General features: G+C 42.8%; 1 protein-coding gene across 1 annotated transcript in view; it reads left to right on the forward strand.

Moving 5' to 3' along the window:
* The window catches only part of stox1 (storkhead box 1), a 43,443-nt gene that overhangs the window by 1,362 nt on the left and 17,900 nt on the right, over window positions 1-24,181 (forward strand). The window lies entirely within an intron of this gene.

Consider the following 24,181-nt stretch of genomic DNA (forward strand, 5'->3'; position numbering starts at 1 on the left):
TACAGCTATGGGTGCCTCCATTTGACCAAACTACACTTCCCGAGTTCCGAGTTAGCTTACACACAGGTGTTTGGCGCAAGCTAATTATTCTGCTTTCATAATGGTAGTCGAACCTGTAATTTTTTGTGTGAAAATTATTTCTGCTTGATATGAAAGATATGTTCCTTATGTTTAAAAAAAACTGTACAGCAAGCGTTGCGTGTTCATGTTTACAGCCATCGTCAGGGCTCTTAATAAAATTTCTCAGGAAGTGGTACCCTCATTGCTGCATGAAGTTTGGGGGTGGGGATGCTGTGATTTTTCCCCCGACTGGGGGATGCATAGAAATCTGGCCGCCCTGCATATATATATATTGGTTTCTATACAGGACTAATAAAGGCCCAGTGTTGTGACTTTAAAAAAACTAAATGTATTTGAGTGTTTAACAGCATTTGTAACTTGACTCTGATAATTATCTGTACAAAACAGTTAATCTGATAATACTTGTGGAATATAAAAATACTTGCATGATATATGCTTTCCAGTTTCTTAAAATACTTTGCAAATATAACTTATTTCTATGTGAAAACTGAAATGGTCTATTTATTCCTTTTTCATATTGGTCCCCTGTGGGAATTGAACCCACAACCAGGGCTGGTCCTTGCTGTTCTGCCTCCTTAAACGAGACCAAAAAATGCTGCCCCACAAAACAAAAATATCCCCAGTAAGCAAAATGACGTTGAAAAGACGTGTAAAAAACATATTTTCCAGACGTTGAAGTTAGGTTCAATTTTGGTTCTGAATGAAAGTTGAAAATACTTATTTTTCAGATGTTGATACCTGACTTTATCAGGAGTTATCGGGAGCCTATTTGTTTCCACAGTGGGAACATGACAGCACATTTTTTGTTGTTGATTGGGCACCATTTAGGTTAGGTTATTTGATGTGTCCATCTCATTACATTGTCATACATTTTATCTCCAGCCTGTAGGCTACAGAAAAGGCCACATACTCTTTCTACCATATCCTATCTGCTACATGATTTATGTTGGATGATCTTTTTGACGGAACGTTGGTAGGGCACCACAGCGATGTGTCTCTCCATCAGCACCCTGAAGAGGCATGCTGAGAATGGACAATATTTTGCACTTTCTTTGACAAAGTGGGCACTGCTTATCACAGGGCGGAATCTACGCTCACCTAAAAAGCCCTTATGCCACTGGTTGAGAAATTGTCATTGTTTTGGGACAGAATTACGTGAGGTTTTATGTGTTGTTGTTGGAGGTGCGTCTTGGTCAGTTTAGCTCAGAAAATGCCGCCCTCGTCAATCTGCCACTATAGGCGGGCGCCTAATGAGTGGGCCGGCCGTGCCCACAACCCTAGCATTGCAAGCGCCATGCTCTACCAACTGAGCCACATCATCACAAACCACTTGATGGCTCAATTACTGTATTGTGCATTGTTTTTCTACATGGTAATGGGAAGTCTACAGGTACAAACCTAGATGACCAGCCTATGTACAATATAGTAATTAAGTGGTTTGTAATGATAGGAAATTAATACTTCAAAAAGTGGTTGTTTTCCATGTTATTTGATCAAGAAAAACGTTTAATTTAATGTGGATATTTTGTGCCTTTGCCCATGACTTTGCACCTATGTCATTTTTTTTGCCTCCACTACAATTGTCTAAATTGGTCCGCTAATACTAGTAAAGGCCCAGTGCACTATTTTTGTGGGAAAATATTGATTACATTTTATTTATTTTTATCTATTTTTTTTATTCTTATTTTTTAGGGGGTACTGCAGCATCCTCAAACCCCTACTTCCCGCGGCTATGTTTCATTCATGTGATTGGTAAACCATCTATTGGATTTGTCACAAAGCTTGAGCCATGATTTCCAATAAACACCCGCTTGCTAAAAAAACATTGTCTGGTAGTCTTCCGCAGACTTTTGACTGACCAATCAGTGTCATCTTTCACGTTGAAACTATACAACCCATGAGTTCATGTCATACATATATGTATGTTTGTCAAAGCCTGTTTACAAATCTCTGTACAACCTTAAATAGGCTTCTCTTTCTCTTATTACTTTCGGAAAGCTATCATTTTTTAATCATTTTCAGGCAGCTATATTGTGCATGGTGTTTTGAACATCCATATATGTATGACATGAACTCATGGGTTGTATAGTGTCAGAAAATACTTGTTATAGTAAGTGTAAATGACACCTCTGTGTGGATTTTGAACCCAATTATGGTATGATCAGGTTATAGGACAGAAATACAGAGAAATATCCCTGTCATACCATGACGAAAAGCCGGCAACTTTACCATGTCAACTTTTTGCCGCCTTTTTCTGTATATCTGAATGGTATTGCTAGTAACAACTCCTGTACTTTTACTTTGGCCAACTGAAGCATGAATGTGGTAATATGTTTAAAAGTCCTGCCAATGCCTCAGTATAAAACTTCCCCTTTCATCTCACCAGCTTTGGCACGCATTAAATAAATGAACATTCTGTTGTTGTCCGACATTAAACTTGTCCTTATCACTCGCAAAGCTTAAAGAAATGCTTAAAATGTATGTAGTTCTGTCCTTGTGCTGTTCTAGTCTATTGTCACAGAAATTCTATGGCACTTAGCCCGGGGGAACGCACACTAGAGGTCTTCACAGATCCACCTGTACCTGAATATCTGGGACCCGAGCAGGTCCAGATGCAGAATTCTAATTAATGTCATGGGTCTGGGTCGGATCTGATCTGATATGATTGTCACGGTTCTTGGTATGTGTAATTTTAACTGACTTGTCCGAAAGGACCCATACAGATCCGAACGTGACTGCTAACAGTAGAGATGGAGAGAGAGAGAAATTGTCATTTATGTTGCTGCTCTTTGCTTTTCACAGTGTTGTTGTTGTCGTCCAATCATAAATCATCAAAGCAGAATAAAAAATAAAAAAAATAATAAATTCACCTTTATTTAACTAGGCAAGTCAGTTAAGAACATATTCTTATTTACAATGACGGCCAAACCCGGACGACGCTGGGCCAAATGTGCGCCGCCCTATGGGACTCCCAATCACGGGCGGATGTGATTCAGCCTGAATTCGAACCAGGGACTGTAGTATCGCCTTTTGCACTGAGATGCTCCACTCGGGAGCAGTTGTTACAGTCATAGAGCCTTCATGTGGGGCAAAAGTTAGGAAATATCTAATCAATGGAAGATTAAATTAAAATGATGGAATTAAAAGTTAAAGAAGAATGATAGCTCTTGGTCGTTGTAGCCTAACAGGTAGGCTGTTACTTTATATTCTGAGGTGTTGTTGTTGTTCATCCTCGTATGTCTGATAGAAAATGGTCTAAATTCGACTCATGAAATGTCCAGCGGACAAATTATTTTACCTGTTCAGGTGCCCAAAATCATTGTGCTTCTTCACATGAAGTTGACATATCTGAGCATACATTTGCACCATATTCAGTAGTAGGCTATACAAACCACGGAAAGGCAAACATCGTCATATTTAATCCAAGTTGTTAATTCTAAAGCACATCTCTGCTATTTTTGTTTAAAAAATGCAGTGTAGAAAATCCAGAGCTCCAATCACAACACATGTTTTCGGTAAAGATCTTTGCCAAAAAATCTTTGCTAAACAATGTTATTTATTTAACAGAAAATAAATGTTGCACACCCTCAATACCCCTGCCTACCCTGTTTGTTATGGACGATGATGCGATGGGTGCAGATTGAGTCGTCGGCGGAGGTCCCTCGTAGTCCAGACACAACTTTTCAATCAGTGTCGATAAAGGGGAGTAGACAGGTTAAAGAAGGATTTATAAGACTTGAGACAATTGAGACATGTTTTGTGTATGTGTGCCCTTCAGAGGGTAGATGGGCAAGACAAAATATTCAAGTGCCTTTGAACGGGGTATGGTAGTAGATGCCAGGCGCACCGGTTTGTGTCAAGAACTGCAACACTGCTGTGTTTTTCACACTCAACAGTATCCCCTGTTTATCAAGAATGGTCCACCACCCAAAGGACATCCAGCCAACTTGACACAACTGTGGGAAGCATTGAAATAAACATGGGACAGCATCCCTGTGGAACGCTTTCAACACCTTGTAGTCCATGCCCCGACGAATAGAGACTGTTCTGAAAGTGTTCCTAATGTTTTGTACACTTAGTGTATGTGCGCACGTTTTCCAAACCACACTCCAACATTTACTGTAGGCTGCCACACGTGATCGCAGCATCCTGGAAAGGCACTTGACCAGCTGGGGCAACCTCAAGGGCTCGTCTCAGGATCCTCCATCTTGCAGCAAGGATCCCAAAGCAGTTCTCTGAAATTTTTCATTAAAGCCAGAAGAATCTTTGAATAAAATAAGCTTTTCCATTAGTATTGAACAGGAACATGAAGGCTGCCAAATGTGTACTGTAACATCTGTGCAGGCAATGCTTTGGACATAGGCCCCCATCCTCTTACCGGGATGCCAGATCACATTTATGAGGCATATAATTACAACGTCCATGCAATCATTTTCACATATGTACAGTCACATGTATTAAGCGTATCTTACCTGGATATGGTCACATTAGGTTTACCATCAGAGGGAATGCCTCGTCTTCCACGAAAACATGGGCTCTGTGTTTGGGTCCCCGGCAAGCTCTTTGGCCTTGGTAGTAGCAGATGGCCTGTAACGAGTTGGGAGCCCAACTTGCTTCAGGAAAAGATTCCTGCATCTCTCTCCCGGCTATGCGTTCACGTCGACCATGGTGAAGCCCATTTTTTCCATAGAGGGATAAGCAACAAATTCCTCCTTCAGGACACTTCTGTGTGCTGCCACTGGCAAAAAAACGTGTCAAAGACAGCCTTCCTGAAGCAATTACGGTCAAGCTGTGAGTTCTCTCGTGCTAGAGGTTAGGGGGAAGCCGCTGATGCAAGTCGTCAAATCTGGCATCCGACATCTGAAAGTATTGAAAATGTCTTTCCTCGTCATCGCTTCACATAGGTTGAACAACAGACGTGTATTCTCCAGCTCGTGTATTCTCTTCACTGGACCAACTCGCCATTTTCTCAGTTATTTTTTATTCTCCTGAGTAGTTCAATCTATTGTCATTTATAGAGAGACATATTTGCTTCATCTTCTGTGGCTAAAAAGTAGCATCGTAAAGCATAGACAAGATTAGCCTGACATGTAGCCAGCTAGCTACTATTTATAAACAGGCATGTAACACCGGTACCGGAAGTTCAAATGCTGTCACTAGCTAGAGTAAAATGCACGCAAGCATGTAGATCAATGGAGTGGTGCTTGTAGCCGCCTTTTAATAAGCTTCAACTCACAACAAACTCCCACATACACACTCACCACATACACACTCACCACATACACACTCACCACATGGGGGACAAAGATATTGTTGTGCACACCCTAAAAACACGAACACATGGGCATGCATAAATGCATAGTGACACACAGGCAGACTGACAGACACACGTGCACACGTGCACACACCCTTCTCTTCCTTCTGATCAGACTGATTCTACTTGATAGTGATTTGTATGGAAATTAGTCCCTACAGGTTGGTTTACTGCCTTTTCACTACAAGGCAGTCAGCAGTGAATCAGTCCTCCATTGGCTGCCAACCAGAGCCAGCCTAACAACCCCAGTCCCTCAGGATTAATGTCCTTTAATTTCATGGCCAGCGAGGGACTATATAAGCCTGATGTCTTTATAGCAGACACCGAGAAAGACCTTGACATTGACTTCAACACGCCAGCTCCAACTTGGAAATGCCCCCTCTGACCTTTTCCAGGTTATAATTTGTTATGGAGTTTTTAACCAGACAATTTCCTACGTTTTGAATGTGACTAGAATGCTATTTGCCTAACTGAGAGGGCTGTTCTCTTTCCATTCACTGGAGGAAATTGGGTGGTAGGATTTGTAATGATGTTACCAGCTAATCAAACTATTTGATTAGCCTATTTTAGGCATTTCTTAAGACACTGCGCAAAAGCCTCTTTGAATATGGTCTAACCCTTGTTTAACACAAAGTCCCATCTCTTTTCTAATTGAGAGCTCGAGATGACAGTAAACCTCAGTGCAGTGGTGGGTTTAGCTAATAGCAAACTTTGCTGTTAGTAACAAAACTCTTATTATAACTTTTAGGAGAAGTTTAGCCCAGAGAGAGTGACAGAGAGAGGGAAAGGAGAGAATCGATCACCACAGCTCTGTAATTTATAAGGTGGAGTTAGTTTCCTCATTCGGTCTGTCTGATTATCACTGTGTCAGTGCTAATGGGGGAAGAAGACTGATGGTTTACTGGTGCCACCACTGTTTGGATGAGGGGAGAGAGGAGGAGAATGAGGGGAGAGAGGAGGACGATGAACGGAATGGGTGAGGAGATGAAGGGGTTTGGGTGACTGATTGAGGAGGAGGGGTGTTTGGAGGGGATGAATGGAGGGAGAGTGGGTGGTGAGGGTTGAGGGTGAAGGAATGATGTGTTAAGGGAATGAGGAAACAGGGATGGATGGGGTGAGCTGGAGAATGAACAGGCTCTGTTTTGTCTTTCTGGGAATGGACCCCCCCTGGTACTGGAGTTGACCTCTCACACTGGAGTAACACTCATCTCTCTCTGTCTCGCTCTCTCTCTCTCATAGCCTCAGGCTATGAAATCATGAACAGATTTTTCTATACAAAGAGTAGAAACTGTAGAGGGTTTTATTTGAATGATTGAAGGATTGGACAGCTATGTTTATCAGAAAAACAGAGCAAGTGAGCTCACTGAGCTCTGTGAAAAGAGCTTTCTGAGTTCAACTGAGAGAGCAGAAGAGTGGTTAGAACTGGCGTTAGACTCATAAACCTATCTCTTCACATACTGTACATCATGGAAGAAAGACCTTTTCATATGTAGCATTGTGAGTAATTGGACCAGAGTTTGGTCCAACATATCAATTTCATTAAGAAACCTCAACCATCAAATCATACATTACAATTCTTCCCATAGAACTTACCGCACACCATGAAAACTATTTAAGATGAAGGCTAGACAAGCCCCAAATTGCTCAATGTGCCCGCAGGGAACTCCTGGCACATTTTTTCATATGGTTTGGGAGCTCCCAGGGATTTTACTTTTCTGTTGTCTCATCCTGTCTATCTGACATAATGGGTAGAAATGTACCATGTTCACCATCCATTTTATTGTTAAATGATGACACTACTGTTGACTTATCTGTCAAACAGCGATTTAACAGCAGCCAATTTTCTTTTTGTTACTGAAGCCTTACATTGGCAGGCTCCTCATTCTTTCAACAGACAGCAGTGGCTGCTATCATTCATGGACATTATAAACATGGAAATAGCTGTAGGACGCATGCATGGGGCGAGTGAAATAAACAGATTTACTCTTTCATCAACGTATGACTGTAAAAAGACTGCTATTGAGAACCACTAATCTAACTTTGGGTTGGGGAAGTCCTGTGGGTGGAGGGTGAGATGGGAACTGTTTGGTCTTGACACTTGTTTTTTCTGTCCATATGTATCTGTTTTGTGTAACTTATATTAAAAAAAAAACATTTGATCACAAAAGCCTTAAGGTTCCTGAACAATTGTGGTAAAGTAAAGCATGAGGTTGGAAGGAAGGTCTTTTGAGAGAATGGTGACACCATACAAATAGATGTCCTAGGCTATACTGTTATTCTACTTCTGTTATGTCCTAATACTAATAGCCTTGTCATGGAAGAACCTAGTTGTTGTTCAACTCTTTTCCTCAGGTGAAATAAGAGGCTTCCCTCATCCATCACAATGGCTGTTAGCTGCTTCTGCATTATTGAGAAGGCTAACATACGTCCCAAATGGCACTCTATTCCCTATAGTGCACTACTTTTGTTCTTGGCCCATATGGCTCCCGTCAAAAGTAGTGCATAATGTAGGGAATTGGGTGCCATTTGGGACGGCACCTCACTCTGGATATAGTTCCTGGTACGAGGCTACAGCCAAGCGGAGGGATATGCACGTAAGACATTAATGTTGAGTCGCCCTGTGGTGTAATGAGGTATCCTGTGTCTTCCTACACAATTTAACCCTCCTCCTCCACTGTCAAGGGCAACAAGAGACTATGTCTTCACTGTCGTGGTATTGAACTTGAATGTGGAGCTTCCAATTGGGTAATTCAATCTAATGCAGCTCTTCTCGACATCGTCGTTATAAATTATATTGTGTTCTCAATTTATTTACCTTATAAAATACAAATAGATGAAGAAGAAAAAAAGTAATTGGAGAAGTATTGGGTTAGGCCTATACATTTAGTTGATGAGAGGATGTAGAATTATAGGACACATGCAACACAAATGTATGCATTGCTTCCAAGTCATTTCTGCAATGCTTTCCTCTTGAATCAATCATTATCTGAACACAGAGAACTTCTGTTTGTCCTTATTCTTCATATCTTGGAGATGAAAGTGCTTGTATACTTTAAGACATAGGGAGTCTGATTTCATTGGTTTGTTTGGTCCGAGACTCAGAGCTGTACTAATGGTCGTAACTCTACCAGATGTCCACTTATTAGCCATGACATCCCCTCGACATACTGGGGTTAAACTGCCCACCCTGTGTGTGTTTGTGCATATGTGTGTGATTGCCACGTGGCCTGGGTACCCTGTCGTGATCATGCAGCTAAGGTCAAAGGTGGCAACTTCTGGGCTAACTGGGGTCGTAGTTAAGGCAACCGGCTCATATAATCACAGCGTCTCCAGGTGTTCCATCCTCAGACTGTGTGTGTGCACGGGTGTTCGTGCTACGTTTCTAGGTATTCCTCCTAAACAGAAAAAGCCCTGTTTGTGCGTGCGTGCATGCTGTGTTTCTAGGTATTCCTCCTAAACAGAAAAAGCCCTGTTTGTGCGTGCGTGCATGCTGTGTTTCTAGGTATTCCTCCTAAACAGAAAAAGCCCTGTTTGTGCGTGCGTGCATGCTGTGTTTGTAGGTATTCCTCCTAAACAGAAAAAGCCCTGTTTGTGCGTGCGTGCATGCTGTGTTTCTAGGTATTCCTCATATACAGATAAAGCCCAGTTGAACCACCATGTGCCTGTAAAAGAAGTAGAACACGCACACACTCTCTCCCTGTAGAAGAACACACACAGTACAGAGGTAGTGTTTCTGAGTGGAGATGAGGCTTGATTACAAGTGGTCGGACTCTGCATTCAACAGGGCCAGTCAGGCTTAGCTTGACAAACGTTTAAGCACCCTGAGGATGATTCTTAATGGTGAAATGTGTTGGATTTGAATAACGAAGTAGCACAAACCATTTTCCTCCAAGAGTTGTCAGAATAGGCCTAGCTATTCCCTGTTGTACACCAATTCAGCCAGACTGGCCAGGCCAGTGACGTTCTTACAAAGAAAAAATGCCTTTTTATGAAGCTCCATCCTTCATGCTACCAGTCCAGTGTGACCTGATGCTGTTAGACATTGATCTCGCTCTCACTCTGTGTGTGTCCTGGTCACGGACCCCACAGCGTGAGAAATGGAAAAAGGTGAAAGTATGTGTGTATGTGGTGTCTTGATAGCTATTTCCTCAGTTGCTTTATTATTAGTCCAGAGAGGAAAAGACAACCTCACCCTCCATTCTCTAACATGACCCCTCGCTGTCCCTGATCGTTTGTTAGCTACATCCTCTTCCCATTCAGCAGGAAACTCTCCCTAGGTGGGAATCACACAGACTGGCCCATTTATTGACCTGTAGAGTTTACCCACAACACTGGATCACAGCCAACAATTACACACAGATCTTGCACCCCTCAGCTTATTCACACTGGTGGTGTGTGTGTGTGTGTGTGTGTGTGTGTGTGTGTGTGTGTGTGTGTGTGTGTGTGTGTGTGTGTGTGTGTGTGTGTGTGTGTGTGGACTGCTTTTATTGGATTTTAACATTCTCTCACTGCTGGTCAGAGGTAGAAGTCACCAGGTGATGTAGTATTCTAGTATTTCTGTTATTATTGAAGCTTCAGCTTCCTGAGGGGACGTTGACTTAGCTTCATATAACACATGCTCGGAGATAGAAACACGGCCTGTTATTATTATATTATGGATGAAGATAAGAATGAATTGAAACATACTGTTTTTGTCTTTGGTTCAGTTGGTTGGCGCATCAGACGTCTCTCCGCTAGGCCTACTGCACATACCCTGGTTAGACTGGAGAGGAAATGGCTTTCATCTGGCCTCAATGACCCACCCACCACCATCACTCTTGATTAGAGGGGGTGGGAGTACTATAAACCATCCCTCTCTCCCAGGGGTAAGGGTAGGAGTGTGTGTGTGCATACGTTTATATGTGTGTCTGCGTGCCTGTGTGTATGTATGTATGTGCATGCTCGTGAATGTGTGTTTGAGGCTTTGTGTGCGTGCGTGTGTGAGTGCATCCATTTGTGTGTGTGCACGCACGTCGGTGTCCGTGTGTATGTGTACCATCACTCACTCTCATGGGGGTTAAGGCTCCTTGGGTGGAGTGTGCTGGAAACACCTGGAACTTCTAAACTTCCCAGGGAAGGGAAGCTTGTGAAACTGAAGTCTTCTGCATTCCTCTGGGCTTGGTGGTCACTAGACAGCCAGGAAAGAGGACAGAGGCACTGTGCTTTCTAACCATAACATGCCATTTTAATGACTAGGTCTAAACCATGCTCCGCCCCTTTATATCACATAATAGCTTAGAAACGAATGCCAACCTTCCTCCCACTGTTTAATAAAAAAAAAAAACATTGGAATGTAGTTCAAATGTTTATCTGCTACCTGCCTCCATGGTCAATGTATCTCGGTGATGAGGGATCTAAAAGTTGTCTGAGCATCGGGTTACAGTGAGCACTTTGGGAACCGGGACAAATAGGGGCTTATTCTCTGTTACATGATTACCTGTCTTCAGTCTAACACCTGGTTACTCTGTCTGGTTCCTAGGAACATTACAGGGTTCATTGTTTGGGGAATAAAGTGTCAGGATTCAGGTCACTATTGGCCCATTTCCTGAAACTCCCTATGCGGTGAGGAATAAGCGTTTTGTCTAGTGCAGGAGTAGGCCTAAACATAATCAAGGTCCAGGAAACCGTCCCGTAGTGTGTTGATGACTGACTAGAAGGTCAGCATCTTCACAGTTCTTATCCTGAAGACATGTCATAATGTTGTGTCACAGAATTAGTGACACAGAATCTTCCCCCTCTGACAATGAGGCTGCAGGACAGTAAACTTGCGTAGTCTGCTCAGACTGGTCTGTGCTCTAGGGTATAACATGCGATGAAATGTTACAATGTAGCCTATCAACATTGCTCTCTTTTCACGCTGCTCCAATGTAATACATGTACAAATCTAACAACAGAAGACTCTGCATCCCCGCTCGCAATCACGCCTAGATTATGTATATTTATAAACTTACACATTCTCTCCAAACGCACATGAAGAGCGGATGGAGAGAAGCAGGTCAGTGAAAGGCGCTGCACGGTCATTCCGGAGCTATACGGAGCCCTCCACATTGTTATAGCATTTTGGAGGCGCACATCGATGCAGTACGGAGCTCTGCAATTTGGCCTCTGCATGGCTCCTGAGGCTCCGCGAATGGGTCACACCATCCATACGGCCCCTCCGACCACATTTTCAGATCAAACATAAATTGGCTTTGAGGGCTGGTAGGGGATGAAGTGGATATTATTGGCTTTGCCCATAGAAGAGACCAGTGGCTGTTACTTAAATTCAACTGAATTTATAAAAACAACTGACTTTATAAGCATGTTATAGCAGGCGCCAGCAGGTTCTTTAGATCGGTAGGGCTGAAAAAGTCTGTAGTATTATATGATACTGTACTATGGTATTCTAAAATGTTGGTATCATGATGTTTTGGTACTGTGATATTGCTGTGGTACCGATATACCGTCCAACACTACACAGACTGTTCTTTTTAATGCCGAAAGCACCTCTGGCATCTCAATACAACAGTGTGTCTGTTTGTATGAAGTCAGATGTCTGGGTCTTTGCTCAACAAACATGGTTAGATGTTCTCTTCACAGACTCATAACTCATATCTTTGAGACTTCAGAACATACACTATATATTAAAAAGTATGGGGATACCCTTTAAAATTAGTGGTTTCGGCTATTTCAGCCACACCCGTTGCTGACCGGTTTATAATTTCGAGCACAAAGCCATGCAATCTCCATAGACAAACATTAGCAGTAGAATGGCCTTAATGAAGAGCTCAGTGACTTTCAACGTGGCACCGTCATAGGATGCCACCTTTCCAACAAGTAAATTTGTGAAATTTCTCCCCTGCTAGAGCTGCCCCAATCAACTGTAATTGCTGTTATCGTGAAGTGGAAACATCTAGGAGCAACAACGGCTAAGCTGTGAAGTGGTACGCCCCACAAGCTCACAGAACGGGACCGCCGAGTGCTGAAGCGCGTAAAAATCATCTGTCCTCGGTTGCAACACTCACTACCGAGTTCCAAATTGCCTCTGGAAAAAATGTCAGCACAAGAACTGTTTGGGAGCTTCACAAAATGGGTTTCCATGGCAGAGCAGTCACACACAAGCCTAAGATCACGATGTGCAATGTCAAGCATCGGCTGGAGTGGTGTAAAGCTCGCCGCCATTGGACTCTGGAGCGGTGGAAACGCGTTCTCTGGAGTGATGAATCACACTTCACCATCTGGTAGTCCAACAGACGATAACCTGGGTTTGGCGGATGACAGGAGAACGCTTCCTGCCCAGTTCATAGTGCCAACTGCAAAGTTTGGTGGAGGAGGAATAATGGTCTGGGGCTGTTTTTCCATGGATCGGGATAGGCCCCTTAGTTCCAGTGAAGGGAAATCTTAACGCTACAACATACAAAAACATTCTAGACAATTCTGTGCTTCCAACTTTGTGGCAACAGTTTGGGGAAGGCCCTTTCCTGTTTCAGCATGACAATGCCCCAATACACAAAGCGAGGTCCATACAGAAATGATTTGTTGAGATCAGTGTGGAAGAACTTGACTGGCCTGCACAGAGCCCTGACCTCAACTCCATCGAACACCTTTGGGATGAATTTGAACGCCGACTGTGAGCCAGGTAATCAACCAACATTAGTCCCCGACCTCAAATGTTCTTCAAATCAAATTTTATTAGTCACACGCGCTGAATGCAACACTGAAATGCTTACTTACGAGCCCCTAACCAACAATGCAGTTAAAAAAATACAGATAAGAATAAGAGATAAAAGTAACAAGTAATTAAAGAGCAGCAGTGAAATAACAACAGCGAGACTATATACAGGGGGTACTGATACAGAGTCAATGTGCGGGGGCACCGGTTCTTGTGGCTGAATGGAAGCAAGTCCCCACAGCAATGTTCCAACATCTAGTGGAAAGCCTTTCCAGAAGAGTGGAGACTCTTATAGCAGCAAAGGTGGGACCAACTCCATATTAATGACCATGATTTTGGAATGAGATGTTTCGACGAGCAGGTGTCCATAATTTTGGTAGCGTAAATGTAATAATGTATTGGTTTTGACACTTTTTTTGTGTTGATGGATAGATTTTTTCATCCTTTTGATATCTGACCTAAAGTCAGAGTGTGTGGCACAGTTCTATATGTGTTTCTATGGTGATGGAACTCCTAACAAAGTGTGCCTCTGTTCCCACTCAGAGCTTAAAACAATGACCTAATAACTTTTGGCAAAAGTTAAAATGTTGCTTTGATTCCGAAAGGGCTGTAGAGTAAGAACCGGGCATCCATAAACAGTCTGCTTTCTCGTCTTTTATTCTGGCTTATTCACTATTTGCTCAGATAGCTAACGCTCTCTGTGGGTGTCTGTCAGTTTGACAAATAGGCTATGCCCAAGCTTCTATTGTCTGTCTGTTGGTGTTGTCCATGACAGCAAGGCCTTCTCAGGATTACATTTAGGTGGCTTTCTTCTTCCACAGCGCCCCTGTATCCTGTTTTAATGACCTTTCACCTTTCCCCACTGTGGTAAACGTCCATCTGATCTCACTGTGTAGTCTGTGTCTTTCTTATGTAACAGAGGTAGTGAGCTGGTGATAGGTAGTGGGTTGTTGCCTTACTTCATGATTGTAAACTGAGTGTTGACTGAAAGTCAACTGTCACTCCCAGACTGAAAGCTATAGCAGTTTCCTTGTGGCTGTTAGTTTTGAATCGCAGAGCGCTGACAAACAAGGTTCAATAACAGTCAAATACACTTCCAACTCCAGTTCAATCAGTTCAGTCAAACCAGTCAAAGTTTGGATACACCTACTCATTCAAGGGTTTTTCTTGGTTTTTTACTATTTTCTACATTGTAGAATAATAGTGAAGACATCAAAACTATGAAATAACACATGGAATCATGTAGTAACCAAAGAAGTGCTTCATAGTCACCTGGAATGCTTTTCCAACAGTCCTGAAGGAGTTCCCACATATGCTGAGCACTTGTTGACTGCTTTTCCTTCACTCTATGGTCCAACTCATCCCAAACCATCTCAATTGGGTTGAGGTCAGGTGATTGTGGATCTGATGCAGCACTCCATCACTCTCCTTCTTGGTCAAATAGCCCTTATACTGCCTGGAGGTGTGTTTTGGGTCATTGTCCTGTTGAAAAACAAATGATACCATCTCATCTGGTGCTTAGTGGGAGTGTATCACTGCAAAATGCTGTGGTAGCCATGATGGTTAAGTGTGCCTTGAATTCTAAATAAAACAGACAGTGTCACCAGCAAAGCCCCATCACACCTCCTCCTCCATGCGTCCCGGTGGGAGCTACACATGCAGAGATCATCCGTTCACCGACTCTGCGTCTCACAAAGACACGGCGGTTGGAACCAAAAATCTCAAATTTGGACTCCAGACCAAAGGACAAATTTCCACTGGTCTAATGTCCATTGCTCGTGTTTCTTGGCCCAAGCAAGTCTCTTCTTATTGGTGTCCTTTAGTAATGGTTTCTTTGCAGCAATTCGACCATGAATGCCTGATTTACGGAGTCTCCTCTGAACAGTTGATGTTGAGATGTGTCTGTTACTTGAACACTGTGAAGCGTTTATTTGGGCTGCAATCTGACGTGCAGTTAATTGCCCATTTCTGAGACTGGTAACTCTAATGAACTTATCCTCTGCAGCAGAGGTAACTCTGGGTCTTCCTTTCCTGTGGCGGTCCTCATGAGAGCCAGTTTCATCATACGGCTTGATGGTTTTTGCAACTGCACTTGAAGAAACTTTCAAAGTTATTGAAATTGTCCAGATTGACTGACCTTCATGTCTTAAAGTAATGATGGACTGGGGTTTCTCTTTGCTTATTTGAGCTGTTCTTGCCATAATATGGACTTGGTCTTTTACCAAATTGGGCCATCTTCTGTATACCAACCATACCTTATCACAACACAACTGATTGGCTCAAACGCATTAAGAAGGAAACAAATTCCACAACTGAACTTTTAAGAAGGCACACCTGTTAATTGAAATGCATTCCAGGTGACTACCCCATGAAGCTGGTTGAGAGAATGCCAAGCGTGTGCAAAGCTGTCATGGAAGGCAAAGGGTGACTACTTTGAAGTATATAAAATATATTCTGATTTGTTTAACACTTTTTTGGTTACTACATGATTCCATATGTGTTATTTCATAGTTTTGATGTCTTCACTATTATTCTACAATGTAGAAAATAGTAAAAATCAAGAAAAATTAGTAGGTGTGTCCAAACTTTTGACTGGTACTGTATGTATGGTGAATATTCATTCTCTGTTGTGTTTTCCTGTCCTGCCCCTGAAAAATCTTCATCCAAGATGAATGGACCTTCACACAGCTTTACTTAACCCATGATTAGATATTCTATGGCCTGTTTCCTCAAATCTCAGTTTGTAGTAATCATATCACTTTGCCAGCACAGCCATTTCCTCAAGCTGTGATTACTATGAGGGTTCAGTCATAACATTGCTCTTTTCTCCCACTTAAGTCTTCTACTTTATGTTTAAACACTGATGCCCTGAGATAGTAAAGTTTCTACGAGAAATGTTTATCTTAAGCCCGTAGGGAGAGGAGGGAAGGCTGAGTTTACTGCTGGAAGTCAATGGAGCTGTTAAGTCATCACAAAGTGTTCATGGACTGATTGTTGCCTCTTTATGGCTCAGTAATGTGGATATAATTGGGTTGGAATCATTCACTTCTGTAGTGGCCATTTTGCTTGTCATATATGAAAATTCCAGAAATGGTTCCTACTGTTTCAGTCCTTAAGAAAACGTAGCCTTTCCCCCTCCTTTTTTTTTAAACGAAACACTACATTCATCAACATGATTTGAAAACAGGGTAAATTAAGCAGTATGGTGGATGATGTCTACTGGGATTTTACTTTCATTTATCCAGCTCTTTCACATCAATAAAGGAGAGGAAGTCGCTCAGATTCTTGAGATGCGCCCTTTGGTGTCTGAGATAAGAAGAACCCAAGGGCAGACCCCAGAGAGAGTCAGGCTGAGATGGGATGACATTGACTGGGATGGAGTATAGAAGTTAATCGCTCCAGTGATTTGAATGCATGTGTTGCTGGCTCCACATCTGTGCTGGTCTCGTAAAGGACTCTTTTCAGTGTCTTTATGGGTCTGTTTTTACTGTTGCTGGCTCCACATCTGTGTCCTCCGTGACAGCCACCGCCACTCTGCTCGTAAAGACACCACACACACACACACACACACACACACACACACACACACACACACACACACACACACACACACACACACACACACACACACTAGAGGGTGTGGCAGGGAGCCCTTTAAGCCCAGCAAGGACACAAAGGCAAAGAAGAGTGTCTGGGAGGATGTGGTAATAAAAATTCACAACAGGCATCCTTCATCATTTATCACTGTGTGTGTGTGTGTGTGTCTGTGGGGTGTGTGTGAAAGAGAGAGGGATTGTAACAACGGTGACATTGTAGAGACATTGGTAAGATTTATGTCGATTTTTATTCAGTCAACATTCATCTGATGATTCACTGAAGCCAGTGGTTAAGTGTCTCTGTGAGTGGGAGGGAGAGTCCTTCAAGTGGTTTAAATCAGTCTTTAGCTTCACTGTGACAGGGAGGGAGAGTCATTCAAGTGGTTTAAATCAGTCTTTAGCTTCACTGTGACAGGGAGGGAGAGTCATTCTAGTGGTTTAAATCAGTCTTTAGCTTCACTGTGACAGGGAGGGAGAGTCATTCTAGTGGTTTAAATCAGTCTTTAGCTTCACTGTGACAGGGAGGGAGAGTCCTTCAAGTGGTTTAAATCAGTCTTTAGCTTCACTGTGACAGGGAGGGAGAGTCCTTCAAGTGGTTTAAATCAGTCTTTAGCTTCACTGTGACAGGGAGGGAGAGTCATTCTAGTGGTTTAAATCAGTCTTTAGCTTCACTGTGACAGGGAGGGAGAGTCCTTCAAGTGGTTTAAATCAGTCTTTAGCTTCACTGTGACAGGGAGGGAGAGTCCTTCAAGTGGTTTAAATCAGTCTTTAGCTTCACTGTGACAGGGAGGGAGAGTCATTCTAGTGGTTTAAATCAGTCTTTAGCTTCACTGTGACAGGGAGGGAGAGTCATTCTAGTGGTTTAAATCAGTCTTTAGCTTCACTGTGACAGGGAGGGAGAGTCATTCTAGTGGTTTAAATCAGTCTTTAGCTTCACTGTGACAGGGAGGGAGAGTCATTCTAGTGGTTTAAATCAGTCTTTAGCTTCACTGTGACAGGGAGGGAGAGTCATTCTAGTGGTTTAAATCAGTCTTTAGCTTCACTGTGACAGGGAGGGAGAGTCATTCTAGTGGTTTAAATCAGTCTTTAGCTTCACTGTGACAGGGAGGGAGAGTCATTCTAGTGGTTTAAATCAGTCTTTAGCTTCACTGTGACAGGGAGGGAGAGTCATTCTAGTGGTTTAAATCAGTCTTTAGCTTCACTGTGACAGGGAGGGAGAGTCATTCTAGTGGTTTAAATCAGTCTTCAGGTTCACTGTGACAGGGAGCAACTCTGGCTGCACCCCAAATGGCACCCTATTCCGTATGTAGTGCAGGACTTTTGAACAGGGCCCATAGGGCTCTGGTAAAAATGCTTATTAGAAAAAATTAGAGACGAGATAAAGAAAGAGTCTACACTTACAGACATGGCCTGGGAAGAAGTGTGTGCGTGAATGCACGTACTCGGTGTGTATCACAAAGTCCACAGAGTGAAGGATCATGGAGGATTTAGCCTACGTTTCCATTAGATCTAGAATGTGATAGTATAGTGGTATGCAGGGGGGAGCATAATCATGGTCTTGTCAGCCATGCTGGGAAACTGCATCACAGTTGACTATTTTTCTTATAGGGAGTAGTGTTCAGTCATTACCTTTGTTTTGAGGCTTTTCCAACTGGAACAGTGGTAGTAGTAGCCTAGCCTCTCTGTACTAGGACTTGGTGTACCTATTAGATACCGTATACTGCACCTGTAATCAGTTTATCATAAAATGTCGGCACAAGGCATAATATTTGCCAATTTTAAATGCAAAGCAGCCACATCCTGTTCAGTCTCAGTGAAATATTATGGGACTTGATGGGTGTGGGTCTGGGTCTGTGTGGGCTTGGCAGTAGAGTACTATAGGGATAAATCTCTGTCTATGCAGAGGACGATCAATGCCGAACCAGAGGGAACTGTGTCTGAGTCTCACGTCTCCTGCCTCAGTAGCTGGTCAGAATGTGTCTGAGGTTAGATGGCACAGGCACACGTTGTTCCACTGATGAGGTACTAGGTAAACGGAAACCTAAAGAACAGCTGTATAGGGCTGTTATTTCACACGTACGGAATGAGGACCACATCGTTAGGATCTGGAGATTAGAAAGGGACAAGAAAGACTGTGTGTGTGTGTGCACCTGCATGCATGTATGTGTGCACAACAGCGAGTGTTTGTGTGTGCGTGTCTTTGTGTGTGTGTGTGTGTGTGTAAGAAAGAGTGATATCAATAGAGCATCCAATGATTAGAGTATGAAGTCCACACAGGCAACGGGCTGACTCCAGACCTGTAGGGCCTGTGTGTGTCTTCCTTTTGAATGGATGTCTCTAAGCCAGTATGTCCCTTATTGGTAGTGTAGTAAGTACGACTGACAAACCCAGTGTTATCTCTGCTGTTGTGTAGGCTGTCAGAAGGGGCCTGGCTGTAAGATATGTTTTTAGACCTTTAGGCTGTAATGTAATCACATGCCTAATCTAATGGGACTCATGCGACTAACCCGGTGGGGCTAAAGCAGCAGCATTTGAATAGAATACATGTGGCATTTATCAACCTCGTGATAGGAGAGAGAGAGGCTAGATTGTCTTGTCTGTCAATTTCTTTCAAAATCACAGGAGTATCATTTCAATAAACCTAGCTTGTTTATGTGATATTTTAGATTTTTCTTTCCATGTTTACTCTAGTATGGCAAACTATTTGATGTATGACAGTAAATATCGCCTAGATGAGATGATTGTGGACATTGCTTGTTTTGATTAGTGGTTGACCGATTAATCGGCATGGCCGATTAATTAGGTCTGATTTCAAGTTTTCATAACAATCGATAATCTGTCTTTTTGGGTGCTGATTATGGCCGATTACATTGCAATCCACGAGGAGACTGCATGGCAGGCTGACCACCTGTTACGCGAGTGCAGCAAGGAGCCAAGGTAAGTTGCTAGCTAGCATTAAGCGTGTCTTATAAAAAACAATCAATCAATCTTAACACAATCACTAGTTAACTACACATGGTTGATGATATTACTAGGTTAACTAGCTTGTCCTGCGTTGCATAGAATCAATGCGTTGCCCGTTAATTTTTCGTCGAATCACAGCCTACTTCAACTTCGTGAAACAGGTGATGAGTTAACAAAAGCGCATTCGCGAAAAAAGCACAATCGTTGCACAAATGTACCTAACCATAAACATCAATGCCTTTCTTAAAATCAATACACAGAAGTGTATTTTTTTTAACCTGCATATTTAGTTAAAATAAATGCATGTTAGCAGGCAATATTAACTAGGGAAATTGTCACTTCTCTTGCATTCAGTGCAAGCAGAGTCAGGGTATATGTAGCCGTTTGGGCCGCCTGGCTCGTTGCGAACTGTGTGAAGACCATTTCTTCCTAACAAAGACCGTAATTAATTTGCCAGAATTTTACATAATTATGAAGTAACATTGAAGGTTGTGCAATGTAAAAGAAATATTTAGACTTAGGGATGCCACTCGTTCGATAAAATATGGAACGGTTCCGTATTTCACTGAAAGAATAAACGTTTTGTTTTCGAAATGATAGTTTTCCGGATTTGACCATATAAATAACCAAAGGCTCGTATTTGTGTGTTTATTATATTATAATTAAGTCTATGATTTGATATTTGATAGAGCAGTCTGACTGACCGGTGGTAGGCAGTAGCAGGCTTGTAAGCATTCATTCAAACAGCACATTACTGTGTTTGCCAGCAGGTCTTAGCAATGCTGAGCACAGCGCTGTTTATGACTTCAAGCCTATCAACTCCCGAGATTAGGCTGGCAATACTAAAGTGCCTATAAGAACATCCAATAGTCAAAGGTATTCTCGTGATACTCGTTAGCAACGTGGCAAGGAAACAAAACACGAAGCGGATTTGACTTCTTTAGGAAAGCAGCCCTAATTTTGGAAACAAACATTATGTTGTCATCCAGAGTCACATTAATTTATTTTTAAGCTACAGCACACAATATTTTACATACAGCAGGTTTTTAAAGGACCGAAGAGTTAGGTCTGCTTCATGTTAACATTTTTGCCATGGAAAAAGTATTGTGATACTTAGCTTATTCTAAGTCTAGAATTCTAATATCCCTGTTGCTTCTGCCTCCTGTTCTACCCACTAGAACGCCGTCTCTCCTCCTCGTGGCACAGTGCGTCATTGCCATGGTACCCAGAGGGGTATTGATGTGGCGTTTGACAAAGGGTTTAATGTCCGTGTCCGGGTGTAATGTTCCCCTGGAGAGAAGAGGGCTACAGCACTGATCTCTATTACTGAGGGGTAGTCACACCTTCTAATGTTAGACTGAATAATAACACTAATCCACCATAGGCAGGTCCAGTCTGTAGGCAGGTCCAGTCTGCTACTGTGCTGTGTAGGCAGCTTGTGGAGCTTCCCTTTCTAAGTGCATTACAACACCTGCCAAGAGGTCTGGACGTTTGTGTTGCAGAACGCAGTGCACTTGCCCTGTTACCTGGTTGCTGGTTCCAAGCCCTGTTCAAGATGATTTGCTACACTTACATCTTAGAAAAACAACGTTTTAGTGTTCTTCCTTCCTCATCATCAATGTTTCTGGTCATTTCCGTCTAAAAGGACCAATGAGCACTAACATGTGAAGTTCATAGGAGAATGTTACATTTGGTGTCAAATGAAAGCTAAGAGTTTTTTTATTTTATTTATTAAGGCACAAATACATTTTTCAACTATTTTCCATAAAAAAAATAGGAATAGGCAAAGGATTTGATTTCTCGTCAAACAGATAGAAAAGGGGTCTTAGAAAACATCTACCAGATAAAGTCTTAAAAGGTGTTAGAAATACCTCAAAACACAAATGTTGAATTAAACCTGCCAACTAATATCAACACTTACTGTATATTTAGTTTAGGATTTTTGACATTTTTTATAATTATATCTTTTTTAATTACTTTTTACCCCATTTTCGTGATATCCAAATGGGTAGTTACAGTCTTGTCCCATCGCTGCAACTCCCATACGGACTCGGGAGAGGCGAAGGTCAAGAGCCATGCGTCATCCAAAACATGACCCTGCCAAGCCTTCATGACACACTGCTTGCTAAACCCGGAAGCCAGCCGCACCAATGTGTCGGAGGAAACACCGTACAACTGGTGACCGAAGTCAGCGTGCATGCCCCCGGCCTGCAACAAGGAGTCGCTAGAGCGCAATGGGACAAGAACATCCCGGCCGGCCAAACCCTCCCCTAACCCGGACGATACTGGGGCAAGTGTGCGCAGCCTCATCGGTCTCCCGGTCGTGGTCGGCTGTGACACAGCCTGGGATCGAATGCAGTGCCTTAGACTGCTGCGCCACTCGGGAGGCCCCAGGATAATTTTTTCTATCCCTCATGTGGAGGGAGGAAAATAAAAGTCACGGAAGTAACACGTAAAGGTAGACCTCAATATTGTTTCTAAATTATTAAGTGATTTAAACCTAATTCTGTTACCAAATCAGTAACAGAATTTCAGAAAAAAAGGTAACTGAAATCATAGTAGTCACAAACTACTTGGGTCACCTTCTACTGTCCTCCCTTCCACTGGCATACTGTTATGTTCAGCTGATAACTGTTTTTTTCTCTTTCTATCAGCTTGGGGTGTAAAGTCTGGATAACCTCTCTCGCCAGCCTGGCTGTCAGGGGATTGTGCTGGGGCTGCACTTTATATGCCCGGAGACACACACGCACACACACACGCACGCCAGCACGCAAGTGTGCACACAAAACACACACACACACACAGGCCGTGCTGGTGATGGACTGAGTGTCTGTGTGTTTGTGTGTGTTCTGCGTCCCTTGCCCTCTTGTATGGTTCCTCATACAGACGTCCTTGCAATCGAGGTAAGATGGATGCTGGCTGTCTGAGTGAGACCAGTCTGTGGGTCATCTGCCTTCATAATCTCTCTCTTTCTTATGTACAGTGCCTTCGGAAAGTATTCAGACCCCTCGACTTTTTCCACATTTTGTTACGTTACAGCCTTTTTCTAAAATTGATTAAAAATAGAAATCCTCAGCAATCTACACACAATACCCCATAATGACAAAGTTAACCGATTATTAGAAATTTTAGCAAATGCATTAAAAATAAAAACAGAAATACCTTATTTACATAAGTATTCAGCCCCTTTGCTATGAGACTCGAAATTGAGCTCAGGTGCATCCTGTTTCCATTGATCATTCTTGATGTTTCTATAACTTGATTGCAGTCCACCTGTGGTAAATTCAATGGATTGGACATGATTTGGAAAGGCACACACCTGTCTATATAAGGACCCACAGTTGACCGTGCATGTCAGAGCAAAAATCAAGCCATGGGGTCGAAGGAATTCTCCCTAGAGCTCTGAGACAGGATTATGTCGAGGCACAGATCTGGGGAAGAGTACCAAAAATGTCTGCAGCATTGAAGATCCCCAAGAACACAGTAGCCTCTATTATTCTTAAATGGAAGAACCACCAAGACTCGGGGGAGAAGGGCCTTGGTCAGGGAGGTGACCAAGAACCCGATGGTCACTCTGACAGAGCTCTAAAGTTCCTCTGTGGAGATGGGACAAACTTCCATAAGGACAACCATCTCTGCAGCACTCCACGAATCAGGCCTTTATGGTAGAGTGGCCAGATGGAAGCCACTCCTCAGTAAAAGGCACATGACAGCCCACTTGGACTTTGCCAAAAGTCACCTAAAGTCTCCCAGACCATGAGAACCAAGATTCTCTGGTCTGATGAAACCAAGATTGAACTCTTTGGCCTGAATGCCAAGCGTCACCCTGGAGGAAACCTGGCACCATCCCTACAGTGAAGCATGGTTGTGGCGGATATTTTTCAGTGGCAGGGACTGGGAGACTAGTCAGGATCGAGGCAAAGATGAACGGAGCAAAGTACAGAGAGATCCTTGATGAAAACCTGCTCCAGAGCGCTCAGGACCTCAGACTGGGGCGAAGGTTCACCTTCCAACAGGACAATGACCCTAAGCACACAGCCAAGACAACGCAGGAGTGGCTTCGGGACAAGTCTCTGAATGTCCTTGAGTGGCCCAGCCAGAGCCAGAACTTGAACCTGATCGAACATCTCTGGAGAGACCTGAGAATAGCTGTGTAGCAACGCTCCCATCCAACCTGACAGAGCTTGAGAGGATCTGCAGAGAAGAATGGGAGAAACTCCCCAAATACAGGTGTGCCAAGCTTGTAGTGTCATACCCTAGAAGACTCAAAGCTGTAATCGCTGCCAAGAAGCTTCAACAAAGTATGGAGTAAAGGGTCTGAATACTTATGTAAATGTCATATTTCAGTTTTTTTATTTGTAATAAATTAGCAAAAATGTCATTATGGGATATTGTGCGTAGAATGATGGGAAAAAAATAATTTAATACATTTTAGAATAAGGCTGTAACGTAACAACATTTGGAACATAAATCAAGGGATCTGAATTAGAGGTCGACCAATTAATCGGAATGGCCGATTAATTAGGGCCGATTTCA

Source organism: Salmo salar, chromosome ssa01 (genome assembly GCF_905237065.1).
Source record: "Salmo salar chromosome ssa01, Ssal_v3.1, whole genome shotgun sequence".
NCBI lineage: Eukaryota > Metazoa > Chordata > Actinopteri > Salmoniformes > Salmonidae > Salmo > Salmo salar.